The following is a 13,427-nucleotide window of genomic DNA, read 5'->3' as shown; positions in this document are numbered from 1 at the left end:
AGGCATCTCCACTTGAGAGAAAATCTTTAAGTTCACATAATACTCTAGTAGTTGTTTTTGGTTCGACTCGGCTAAACTCCGAGTAACAGACCGTTCGTGTCGGGTTGCGGGTGGACCATTGGAGGTCATTGCACTTACAAGACTCGGCGTTTCAAGTAAGAGCTCCGTAGTGTGAGAGAAGCACTCATCGAGGGTAATTTGGTCCTTTTCTTTATCTTGTTATTTATATCTTTTAGTTATATTAATTGTGAGTATTTCTTAGGCTCGAGTTTTGTTTGCGTGGAGAGTTAGACTTTTCGATCCACCACTTTGATATTGATTTATATTGTTAGCTTTTATTGTATTGATTTGCTATTTTAGACCAAAACAATTGTTTAAGATTTCAGAATAGCTTAACTAGAGATTTTAGCTTATACCTCATTCCATTGGGTTCGACCCGGGCTTACCCCTATACTTAGGGTTGGGTATGGTTATAAATTTGGTTTGATCGGGGGATTCTTAGAACTCAACTACCTATGTTTTCCTCCGTAAAAAATGGCGTCGTTGCCGGGGAGTGGCATGGTTATTCGCTATTTTTGATTGAGTCTATTCCACTTTATTTGAAAAAAAAAATACAAAAAGATTTTCTTTCTTTTAGGCTACACTTGTAGCTGTGCTATTAATATTTTCCTTTGAGATTTAAATGCGTAGGGCACGAGATCGAAATTTAGTGTCATTTGATACGGAAATTGAGAGGACCATAACAAGGATAAGGGTTGCTAATCGTTCCTCAAGCTCAAGTCCCTCAAGAGAGGAAAACCATCAAGAAGAAGAAGAAGAAGAAGAAGAAGAAGAAGAACGAGAAAGCATGGGTGCTAATCTGAGAGTAGCATTTAAGGTGTTGGGAACTTCGGGAGCCTATAGGTTTGAAAGCGGAATTGCTCCTCCCATGACACCGGCAAATGACTTTGAGATAAGACCCGCGATGATTACATTGATAGAGAGCGTTAATTTAGTGGAGCAAAGCATGAGATTCCCCTCAACCATCTTAAGGAGTTTGAGAAGTATTGCAATACCATCAAGGTGAATAGGGTTACTCAAGAGTTCATTCGACTTAAAATTTTCCCTTTTTCTGTTATTAGACGTGCTCTAGAGTGGTTGGACAAAGAGGTGAAGCCAAACTTTTTGAGAACATGGGATGAAGTAACTAAGGAGTTTCTATCTCGGTTCTACCCACAAAAAAAGACGGCCAAAGCAAGAGCTCTCATTCAAAGCTTCAAGCAAAAGCCCAATGAAAGTCTTTATGAGGCATGGGACAGGTATAAGGAATACCAAAGAGAGTGCCCACATCATGGGATTCCCACCTATCAAATCATCCAAATCTTCTATGTAGGTCTAAGCCCTCAAGGAAAATCTTACTTAGATGCCGGTACCGGAGGCCCTATCATGAACAAAACGGAGGATGAGGTGGTGGACTTAATTAAAGATGTGGTAAGGTATCACATGGATTGGAAAGAAGGTGAGAGGGAGTCGACAAGCAAGAGTAGCTCTACGGTGTATTCAATCAACCATCTCAATGCCATCAACAATTTGTCCTCACAAATTTCAAACTTGGGAAAGGAGATGACCTCGATCAAAGAAAAGCTTGAGAGTGCTTCATCACAAGCACCAATTCTTCCCTCCCACAATAACGGGAGAGGTACATCTTCTAACTCAACTCCTCCTTCTACTTTAAACAATATGCCAAATGGATGTTTGTTTTGTGATGTATGTGGATCATATGACCATGATTCTTCTAATTGTCCACATGCTTTTGATAATTGTGATGATGTTGATAATAATGAGTGTGAACAAGTGAACTTTGTTTCAAACAATAATAATGGGCAAAGGTTTGATGGATAAAGGAATTTGGGAAATAGAAATTTTCACAAACAAGGGAACTTTGATAATTATAACCAAAATGGTGGTTATAGAAACCAAGGAAATAAAAATTTCCGAGGGAACTATAACAATCAAGGCTATAATAATCAAATTCGAGGTCAAGGGTATGGAAACCAAATCCAAAATCAAGGCTATGGTAATCATAACCAAAACAATGGCCAAAATCAAAACAGGGGTAATTGGAGCAACCAAAATCGGGGTAATTTTCAAAACAACAATCAAAGGGGACCCCCACCCGGATTTGCTCCAAAAACTCAAGGTAATGGTAACAATTCCTATGCTCAACCTTCATCTTCTAGAACAACTTTGGAAGAAATCATTGAGAACCAAACTAAGATTTTGAACACTTACATGTCAGTGAGTGATAAGAAGCTCAATGAGATGATGACACACAACAAAATGCTTGAAATACAAATCACCCAATTAGCAAACACCTTAAAGGAGAGTGTGAATTCTAGCCCTACTTTGTTACCCTCTCAAGGAGTTGTTCCTAAGAAACTAGTGAATTCTATCACCACAAGGAGTGGTAAAGTGCTTGAAAAGAGTGTTTCTAGGAAGATTAAGGAGAGTGAGAAGGTGAGTGATTCATGGGAGAAGAAAGAGATGGATGTGTCAAGGAAGGTGAGTCAAGGCGCCAAAGGTGAAGAGAAAATTGATGAAAAATTTCATGAGGATGTGATTAAACCTAAACTTCCACATTCCTAAAAGTTTTTAAGAGACAAGATTGATAAGCAATTTGGGAGATTTCTTGATATGCTTAAGGAAGTTCATCTTTCTATTACCGAAGCTATGACACAAATGCCAAGATATTCTAAGTTCCTTAAGGAAATTTTGAGTGGCAAGAGAGAGTGTAATGAGGTTGACTCGGTAAAGGTTAGGCAGTGTTGTAGTGCTTTCATTCACAATGACTTACCCAAAAATATGCAAGATCCGGGTAATTTTTCAATCCCTTGCAAGATTAATGGAAATTTTTTTGAAAATGCTCTTTGTGATCTTGGTGCTAGTGTTAGCATAATGCCTTATTCGGTTTTTAAGAAGCTTAAGCTAGGTGAGCTTCTCCCAACAAACATAACCTTACAATTGGCCGAACATTCTATTAAGTTTCCTAAGGGAAGAGTTGAGGATGTCCCCCTCAAGATAGGTGAGTTTACAATTCCCGTTAACTTCATTGTGCTTGAGATTGCATAAGATGACAATATACCTATCATCTTAGGGAGACCATTCTTAGCTACTTCGGGTGCTTTGATTGATGTAAAAGGTGGCCTTATTACATTGCGTGTTGGTAACAATAAGGCAAGTTTTGAGCAAAAATCAATGCATGAGTCTTTATCTTTTGTGAAAGGAATTATGTGTATCAATTCACCTCGTTCCAATGATAATGTATGCATGTTTGTGTTTTCTACTAACACTGTTCTTGATGCTTGTAATGATGTTCCTTTAAGTATTGAAAGCAAGACGGTTAGTGAAGATAACATGGAGCCCTCAAAGCTTGTGGATGAGGATGTGATTGATATACCTTCATGGTTTGAGCTCTATCCAAGAGAGGTTGAAGATGACTCTAAATGTGTTGATGGTGATAAGCCGTCCACTACAAGGAGCAAGAAGACAAAGAAGAAAAAGAGTGCTTTCATGAAAAAGAAAATGAAATTGAAACAAAGCAAACTTGAGTCGGAATTTTCAAAATAAGGAATGGATCCAACAAGGAAGTGGAGTTGCCAACAAATGGCATGAAGTTTATTTCCTCTACCTCTTTGGACAAAGTGGTTTTCTTTGACCCTCTGTGATTTGGAGGAAGGGTCGAGCTTAGGACCTTAAGCAAGTGCTTCCCGGGAGGCAACCCGGTTTTTCTAACCTTTTTCTTTTGATTCTATCTTTCTTATTTTTATTTTAATTTCTTTTCTTTCTTTCACTTGATTTGTGTTTGGATTATAGGTTATTTTCATGGGAATCGGATCCCTCAAACAAGTATGAGCATAATGGGAAGGAGTTTTGTGATAAATGATGAGAGTATGCTCAATTTTCTTAAATTTCGAGTTATAAGGGTAAGGTAATAAGGAGGTAAGAATTGGAAAAATTGTGCTTAAATGAGAAGGGAATTTGTGCTTGGTGGGTTCATTATGGTGCTCTCATTAATTTTGGATGTTGAACCCAATGCAAGGCGTTTTGAAAATGATGTGTTTAGTGGGTTCAATAATCCCGGGATGATAAAGATGCATAGAGCCCATAGTCGAATGCACCAAGAGAAGAAGAAAAGTAAAGAAGAGAAACAGCAGGGGCGTGGGCGCGCACCCCTACTGCGCGGCCGCGCAGTAGCCCAGCTGAGGCTATTTCTCTCTCTTTTCTTCTTTCTTTCTCTCATTTCCTCACCCTCGTCCGTACCCATCTTCTCTCTACCCACGAAACCCTAACCTTCACACTTCAATTTCATCACTCAAATCCTCATAATTCCTCACAAAATCACCAAATTCCTACTCAAATTTCATTAATTTCACCAAAATTTGTACTACTTTCCTCCATTTCATCTTCTCCATTCTCTTTCCTCCATTGAAGAGCAAATTAGGGATTTTCGTTTTGGTAGATTTTGGAGCTCGAAAGTTGATCAAATTTGCTTCTTGTATGGTATAATCATCTTCTCTACCTTTATTTTGCATTATTACCTCAATTTGTAGTGAGAATTTGATTATTCATACTTATGAATAGTAGTAGTATTGATTTTGTTGAATATGATGATTGTTTGGATAAGTTGGATGCTCATATTTGTTGTTTGTTGATTGAAATTGCCTCACATTGTGTTGTTGTTGATTGTATAGCATGATTGTGAAATTTGGTGGCTCTTTGAGGAAGATTGAAATTTGAAATTGTTGGTAGTAAGCTTGGTGATTAAGTGGTGGTTTACCTGATAGTGGTGTGGTAGTGTTGTGGTTAATTTTGTGATTGTGGTAGATAGTGGAGTTTGTGATTGAATTTTTGTTGTGATCTTTGTAAAGAAAATATGTCGAAAATCACGAAAGCCTTCACCTTAAAAAGAGAAAAACACAAATAACAATTGAAGAACCTTCACCCACAAATTCACCCTCATCTCAAACACATGCGAACAATGATCCTCTACCATTGCTAAAAACACGATTTGCTAATCCAAGCCACAAACCACTTTTTGCTGACTTCAAAAAACAAACCATAAAGCCCTCACGGCATTATCATCAAGAGAGTATGATCAAACTAGGGATCGATGAGGACTTATGGGTTTTCTTTGATAAACTTCGGTTAGGTAGCTTTGTTAACACATGCTACCAAACCTAACTTAAGCTTACTAGGAAGTTTCTTGCTTCATTAACTTCCACTCCGGTTGGTGACAAGGATTTTCAAATTTCTTTTCAACTCTTCAATGTTGTGAGGACTATATGATGGGTGTCATAAATGGCACCCATTTGATGAGTATTTAGGTTTTTTTTTACCTTCTTTTCATAGCTGTCCTTCTTAATAAATGCTTAGTTTATGCTTTAGCTCTTTTTTTTACCTTTTCTCTCTTATTTTGTGGTTTTGTGCATTTTGAAGTTTTTTCTAGTCTTTTCTCCTTTATTTGCTCTCTTTTCGTGGTTGTAGGTATTGTACGAGCTCCGGGTCTTAATATTGGTGGTTTACTAAGGTGGAAAATGCTTTTGGAGCAAGCTCATGGCAATAGGAAAGCTCAAGATGCAAGGAAGCGGATTCTCCAAGTTCTAGCTCTTGCGCTCTCATAAAGGAGTGGTGTTGAACCCACTGTCAAATACTTTTGGATCTGCCTCCTTGGTGTCCATCATCATCATTCGGTGCGCTCATTCGAAGCCATTAGCGAACGCACGAAGCCTTAAGAAGAACCGAAGGAACCTAGAGGAGCGCAGGCGCACAATCCACGGGCGCGGGCGCGCAGCCCTCCTACGCGGGTGTGCCACTCCGGGTCCCTTTTTTGCTCGGTTTCGTTTCGCGCCTCCTATAAATATCTACTTGTAACCCGATTTTAGAGGCAATTTTTCAAGACTTATTTTTTTTATCATAATTTTAGCTTAGTTGAGAGCTTCTCTCTCTAGTTTTAGGGTTCGTTTAGGATGTAGATTTAGAGAGAAAGTGAGGAATTTCAATGATTATTGAGAGATTGAAGATTCAATGGTGACAATTGTGTTGAAGATCTTCTATATTATCAATGAGCATTTCTAACTCTATCTCATTTTATTGCTTTGTTTAATATTCTTGTTTGTTTGGATTGATTTTGATGTTTGATGCTTGATTAGTGTAGTTGTTCTTCATATATTGTTGATTCTTGATTTCCTTAGTTGTTAATTGATTAGATGATGATGTTAGAGTAGTTGTTTGGCTAGGGATTGGGTGAATCTTGTATGATTGATTGATTGTGCTTAATTTGGAAATTGTGTTGATTAATTGTTGAGATTAAAGTGATTAATGGAAATTGTGCATGTGTGTAATTCGATTAGGCCTTGAGAATTATGCTTGATTGCATTGTGAGTCTACATTGATACGGACCATTGATTTGTAGCTCATAATTGTCGATTGAGTTCGGTTAGTGACGTTCCTAGTTAGAGTCTCTCGTAGCTGGCGCTAGTTAGACCTCTAGGAGATAGCTTGTTGAGCTCTTTTGATTGCTCTTACCATTAGTCTTCCCAACCTTTGATTTTCATGTTGTTCCCGAGTTGCTACAATTGTCATGATTACTTGTTGATCCCCATTCCCTAGTGTTTTATTTGTTTGGTTGTTTGTTTGTTAGTTGTTAGTGTTCTCTCTTATCTTTGGCTTCGACCTAGCTTAGGCGCATAATTGAGAGCGCTTGAACATTACCGTTCCTTTGGGTTCGACCCTAGACTTGCCTCTATACTCGTTTTAGGTTTGTTAAGTGTTTATAAATTTGTTTTGCTCTAGGGAAGATTAGATAACGACATACATTTTCCCTACGTCACTATGTCTTTAGCCGAATTCAATGCGGCCCTTGATTTCAATCCGGGAGCGGATATTCTCTTTCCCGAGCAGGAGTTCTTTGATGGGTTTTTCATTTTCCAAAAATGCATGGTGGCATGATATCTCGGGATTTAATGAGTTCACTGCTCGCTACTCTCTAGCAAGTGATATTTTCCAACCGTGCCTTCGTGTTCTTCAGTGGTTGTTCGGTTACTCGGTCTTACTAAAGCAAGATTTGGGAAATATGTCAAAGGCCGAGTTGGTGGTTGTTTGGATTGCAACTAGAGAGGAGTTGCGAGGAAGGGTTACCTTTGGGCATATTTTCTTAAAGAATTGCATGGACATGCATGGAAAGAAGTCGGGGACATTCATTGCGGTAGCATGGTGACTAGATTAGCTACCAAGCTTGGTTTTACTCGATACCTCCCTTCTTCTACTCTGGTAGGGGAAGCCAACACTCTATACCTCGACATTGCTCAGCTCAAGCAAGTTCAATTCTTATCAAAAAACAATGATGACGAGGTTTTTGATTGGTTGAAGAGGAATGCACATCATTGCTATCTTCCTAAACCCTCTTTGACCTCCCTTCACCGGTATGTTCCAAATGTGTGGTTTGTGCCCCAAAGCAATCGCCTCCCCGGTGATGATGATGACATGGAAGATGTCCTCAATGAAGAGCAACAATACCAACAAAATCAACAACAACAACAACAACAAGAAGAACAACCTTAACAACAACAACATCAATTCTTCGGCCCCGGCATGGAAGCTTTAAGTGCCCAAATGAAGGGCATGCAAATTCGAATGGAGGGGATGTATGATCAAGACTTCGAGGTAATCTACAATCAAATGAGAGGCATCTAACAAGGTATGTTCATACAAAAACAACAACTTTATGATATTAGTGTTAACCGTGGGGAGATCACCCCTGCGGTTAACTACCTTTACTTCCCTCCTCAACTCGGTCCCGTGCCGTCTAGAGGGGGTGAAGGGAGGCCTACCTACCCATATTGGCAAGAACGTTAAGGGTCTAACATTGAGATTCGCACCTTCCCGAATGAGCACGGTAACTATGATTACCGTGTGCCCGGTGGGATCCACTATAGGGGTGATCCTAACTACCCCTATGTCAATCCCACCCATCCTTTGCCTCTAGAGTTGCCCGAGCAAATCACTCCCTTGGCCCCTTGGCAATAAGATAATTTTAGGGGCCAGTATGGTTGGCCACCCGGCTATACCGGGGGATGGGATCCTTATGGTCCCCCATCCGGCTTCTCCTATGATAGGAAGGACAGTGATGATGACGCGGGGCCTAGTGGTAACTAGTTCCCCCTCTTTTTGCTTTTTCCTCCATCCCTTTTATTATGTGATTTTTTGTTTTGTATTGATGGGATGTTGAGATGTATTTTTGTTTATCTTGGGGGAACATTATTCTTATGGAAGGGTGTAGGTGGCCAATTTTGTTGTTGTTGGATGTCCTTGATTTTTAGTGCCTTGATGTTTTGTGATTGCTTGCCTTGATCTATGATTTCTGTTGTTGGGTGTTGTTGTTTTCCATGAGTGTCTCATGCGTTTCTTGTTGAGTATCTTTTGATGATGATTTTAATGATGATTGCTCTATGATGATGAGTTGATGATGATTTTGCTCCTTTAATCCAAATCCCTAAATCCAAAACCCTTTAATCCAAAAAAAACCCTTGAATCCAAATCCCTTTAATCCAAATGATTGTAGCTTTAGTGTATAGTTGATTTTGCTATTTTGTTGGTTTGTTTTGATTTTGCTAGTTGTCTTTTTATTTTTGATTTTTCTTTCTTTATATTTTGTTTTGAAGTTACTAACCTTTTTTCTTTGTATATAGTTCCATTTTCTATTTTTCATTCTCACTTGATTTTGACGATTCATGCTAATACTTGATTAGAGCTTCATGGAGGTGGTATTTTCTTTACCCCACTTTTCTTAGCTTAGTTTGGATAACTCGGTGAGATCTTTCTTATTTCTCTCTTTTCTTTCTTTTCTTTCATTGTTTTCATAGATTAGGATTAGTTTAGGAAGAGTTGAATGGTTCGAGGATGTTTGCTTTGTAACACCATAGGTGTTAGGGGTCATTGGTGATGTTGTCGAATACCGCTTGTATGACGATTGGGATTTATATTACATGCATGCATCTTTGCCCTTTACTTTATCTTTTCCTTTACTTTTCATTTTCTTCTCTTTTCCATTTTCCTTTTTCTTTTCATTCTTTTCAAAAATGCAAAAAAAATACAAAAATATGATTTTGAGATTTTCTTTTCGTTTTATTTTCATGTTATGCTTAAGTTTTGGACATAATGTCATCTGACCTTTTTCTTTTGAATGAATAGTTTCCTATGTGGTATCGGTGTGCATGGTTTGAGAGTATGTTTGGTGGATTCTAGGATAGAGTATGCTAAGGTAGTATCTTAACTTTTGGGACCTTGAAGCCAGATTCTAATTGTGTGTGGTAAGAAGGTGTTTCTCCCTTCGGTGAATTTGAAACTAATAGTGAGTTATTGTTACAACCATGTGAGGTTTTACTCTTTTCTAGCCTTCTACATATTTTGCATGAGCAGCATGGATCCTTTACTATTGCATGCTTTATCTAGAACTTGACTCTTGTCTCCCGTGATCGCGACCGAGCCATTTAGGAAGGACAAAGGCATCTTTTTATGGTGGTGATTTTCCCTTTTCTAGGATAGTTTTCTATTTCTTTGTTTTGGGTTTACATTTGCCTTCTTGCTAACCATTTGAGCCATAAACCTTCTTTTCAAGCCATATCTTTAGATTTTGAGCCTTTTGTTTCTTTCTTGTTTCCATTCTTGGTTTTTGTGAAGCATTTTATCATTATTGTTGGAGATTGTGGTGGATGAGTTTGAATATTGGTTCTTATAATGTAAACAAGTTTATTTTGTGTATATTTTGTTAATAAAGGCAAATGATGTGTTAAAAAAGTCGTCCATAGTTAAAAAAAGGCGGGGACATTGCAATAAAGTGAAAGATTGAAAAAGTGAAAAAAAAAATGAGAAAAAAAAAAAGCAAAGCAAATTCAAGTGCTTTGGCAAAAGTGAAAAAATTGTGAAAAATGAAAAAGTTCAAAAATATTTTAATGCAAGTATATTTCTCCCTATTTTACGCATTGAGGATAATGCTTCATTTTAGCTTGGGGGGAAGCATTCTTACGCTTTTTGTATATATGTTTGTGATTTTTGCTTTGAATAAGCTTGGAGGTGTTGGTGTTTTTGTTTGGTGATTGCTTGATTATGGTGTTGAGGAGTGATCACCGTTTGCTTCACTATTTAGGTATACCACCAGATTTTAAATTTTAGCCTACCTTCACCCTTTTCGCCCTTACATTACAACCCTTTTCAAGACCTTTTGACCTTTTTGGTTGAGTCACAAGTCGGTGGAAAGAGATGTGAGTCAAGCTTATAGAGCGGTGTGCATAGTCAAGATGTCGAGTAGCCCTAAAATCTCTTCTTTTTCGGTTCCTCGAGGAACCATTAAGATGCTCACTAGAGATGCATTTGAAACTAGTTGGGAGAACGTGGTAAGATTGTTTGAGATGAAGGTGAATTGTGTTTCATTAGTTCTCTATGCTTAGGATATCGTATGTTTCAATCAACCTTGGATATATTGGAACGTGCATACCCTTATTATATAGAAAGTTGTTTATTCACTTAAATTTAATCATTTATAAAAGTCCATTTCAAAAGCTACTTGTTTGAATTTTTCCTTTTTGATTTTACTTTATTTTTAAGGTTTTGCCTCATTTTTACCTTCAATAGTTATGGGTCAAACTCTTTAGATACCCTTACGAGACCTCACTCGTCCTCATTGGCGACTTTGGGGTTTAAAGGACTTGTTGTAGCTAAAAACAACCGTGATTCCTACGAAAGTTAGTTTTAGTGTACATTCTTATCTTTTTCTTGCCTTTTTCTAGTTTGAATAAGTTTTTCATCCTATTTCTACTTGCTTTTGTTTTGCTCGAGGACGAGCAAAAGTCTAGCTTGGGGGAATTTGATGAGTGTCATTTATGGCACTCATTTAGCCTCTTTTAGGATGGATTTGAATCGCTTTTATAGCTCTTTTATCTCTTTTTATTTAGTTTTACTTGTTATTTCTCTAGTTTGTGTTTTCCTTAGTTATTTTCCCGTTTTCTTGCATTTCTTAGTTTATTGTTCCTTTTCTCCTTTATTTGTTTGCTTCTCTTTGATTTCAGGAGATTGGTGATGTTTAAGGAGCTCAACGGATTTTTCTCAGGATTTGTAAGGCTCAAAATGCAAGTCGGTCTCTCCCTTTGAAGCTCAAATGTCAAGGAGTGCAAAAACCAAGTCTTCAAGGCCGCGCTCTCAAGCTGCATGGGCATTAAAAATGGTGTTGAACCCACCGTGGAGGCCTTTGGTAATTTCCACCCCCAACATGGATCAAGTGGAGCGCACGGAAGCATCAACGGATGCACGAGAAGTCATCCCCTGCTCCAAGGCGCTGGCGCGCACTAAGGTGGTGCGGGCGCGTGGGGCCTATGCGCGGATGCGCAGGTGGGAGGTGCAGCCGCATAGCTCCTCTCCCCCTGTTCCATACCCGTTTCATTACGGCAGCGCATTTCGAGGAGAGGGAGCGCCTATTGGGGTTCTTTTTGGACGTTTAACTAACTCATCCTTTGTTAGTTTTGCTATATATAGAATTTCTTCACTCTTAGAGAGAGAATTAGAATAGAATTTGTTGGAGATTGGATTCTTAGAGTGAGAGAAGCTCAAATTGGGGAAATTTTGTTCTTAGATTTTAGAGAGAGAAACTTTGTAATTGATGATTGCTACATTTTGATCTTCATTCACTTTGATTTTGATTGTTTATATTTGGATTGCTAATGTTGATGATGAGATTGATGATTAGTTTAGTAATGCTTTTCAACTTTACTATGTGTAGTGAGTAGTTTCTTTGCTAGGGATGTGGTGAAGCATGTATGAATGATAAGCTATTGGTAATTTGGGGGTTTTGATTGATTGGATAATGTGATTAAATTGGTTGATGGAATTTGTGCATGTGTTTGATTTGATGAGGAGTAGCTAACCTTGATTATCAAGCTAGATTGCATAGTAGTTTTCAATAACATGACACATTGATTTGGAAGCTATTATTATCGATTGATCTTGTTTTGCGATTTTCCTTTGAAATCATTCGTAGAGACCTCTATCTTGACCCTAGGAAATAGCTCTTTAAGTGATTTTGATTGCAAATACCGTTTTCCCTCACATTGCTTGATATCAATTTTCCGACAAATTAGCATAGTTTATTGTGAATGCATGTGGATCTGAAATCCCTAGTACTTTGATATTGGTTTCTATTGTTAGCTTTGATTGTATTGATTTGCTAGTTTACACCAAACCAATTGCTTAAGATTTCGAAATAACTTAACTAGAGACTTTAGCTTATACCTTATTCCCTTGGGTTCGACCCGGACTTACACCTATACTTAGGGTTGGGTTTGGTTATAAATTTGGTTTGATCGGGGGATTCTTAGAACTCAACGACCTAGGTTTTCCTCTCATCAATTATGTAAACTTTTATGTAATATAATTTGCTATTAAAAAATAAATAAAAAAATATTAATATTTAAAATGACGTAGACTAATCAAATTGAATGGGACATGGAATGGAACACAATAGCGGGATAGAGGATTCGAACTCAATAGAAACATGAAACCAATTACATTAAAAATCATTTATATATTAACAAATTACATGAAACTAAATGTACTTGATAAATATAATTAAATAATTATGTGTGCTTTTAATCGATAGATTATTTTAATTTTGTAAATAAGATAATGTAGACCATTATTTTCTAAATAATAAATATTTAATGTAACACCATGTACCTTTAGTAATTATATAATTAATGAGAGTTATATAATCACTTTCAATTGTTAATTAAGATTTGATGTTCAAAAATTTAAAGAGTGGTACTTTACTAATAAAGCGTAGATATCCATAAAGAAAATTCTCCATAGTGACACTATTTTTTTTTAAATTTTCTCATGGTGAATTTTTTTTTTAAAAAAAAAAGAAAATAAAACAAAAAACCTTGTTACATTTAGTAATCTTATATTATTTATATACTATTTCTCATGACATAAATGATAATTTTCTATAAAATATTTTACTATTTTTAGGTTTATTTTTATTTTTTTAACAATTAAATTACTTAAGAAAAAAATATTTTAAAAAATCACCAAAAAAAACTTATTTCTAAAATAATTTAATGATTAATAAAATAAAGGAAAAACTAATGACAATCAAAGATATTAATTAAAAAGAGCTATTATTTGTATTTTTCAGTAATACAATATTAATATCAAAGATAATAGTATTTTTCTTTTCACCAAAGAGAAAAATAAATGATTCGGTGTTAGTTAAGAGAATTTTTTAATTTTTTCTTTGTATTAGGAAACTCTTATAGGGTAAATTTTATTTATATTCGGGATAACTTTTAAATATATATTAGGCTAATTTTACAATGCATGTACAATAAATTATTCTACAC

General features: G+C 36.7%; 1 pseudogene; it reads right to left on the bottom strand.

The window, feature by feature from the left end:
• Window positions 1-1,239: 1,239 nt before the first annotated feature.
• LOC145565867 (small nucleolar RNA R71) lies at window positions 1,240-1,337 on the bottom strand (annotated as a pseudogene).
• Window positions 1,338-13,427: the final 12,090 nt, after the last annotated feature.

The sequence above is a fragment of the Chenopodium album genome, chromosome 10 (assembly GCF_948465745.1).
Source record: "Chenopodium album chromosome 10, dcCheAlbu1.1, whole genome shotgun sequence".
NCBI classification, from domain to species: Eukaryota; Viridiplantae; Streptophyta; class Magnoliopsida; order Caryophyllales; family Amaranthaceae; genus Chenopodium; species Chenopodium album.
Note: the sequence above shows the minus strand (reverse complement) of the source record. Positions and strands in the feature narration are given on the sequence as shown.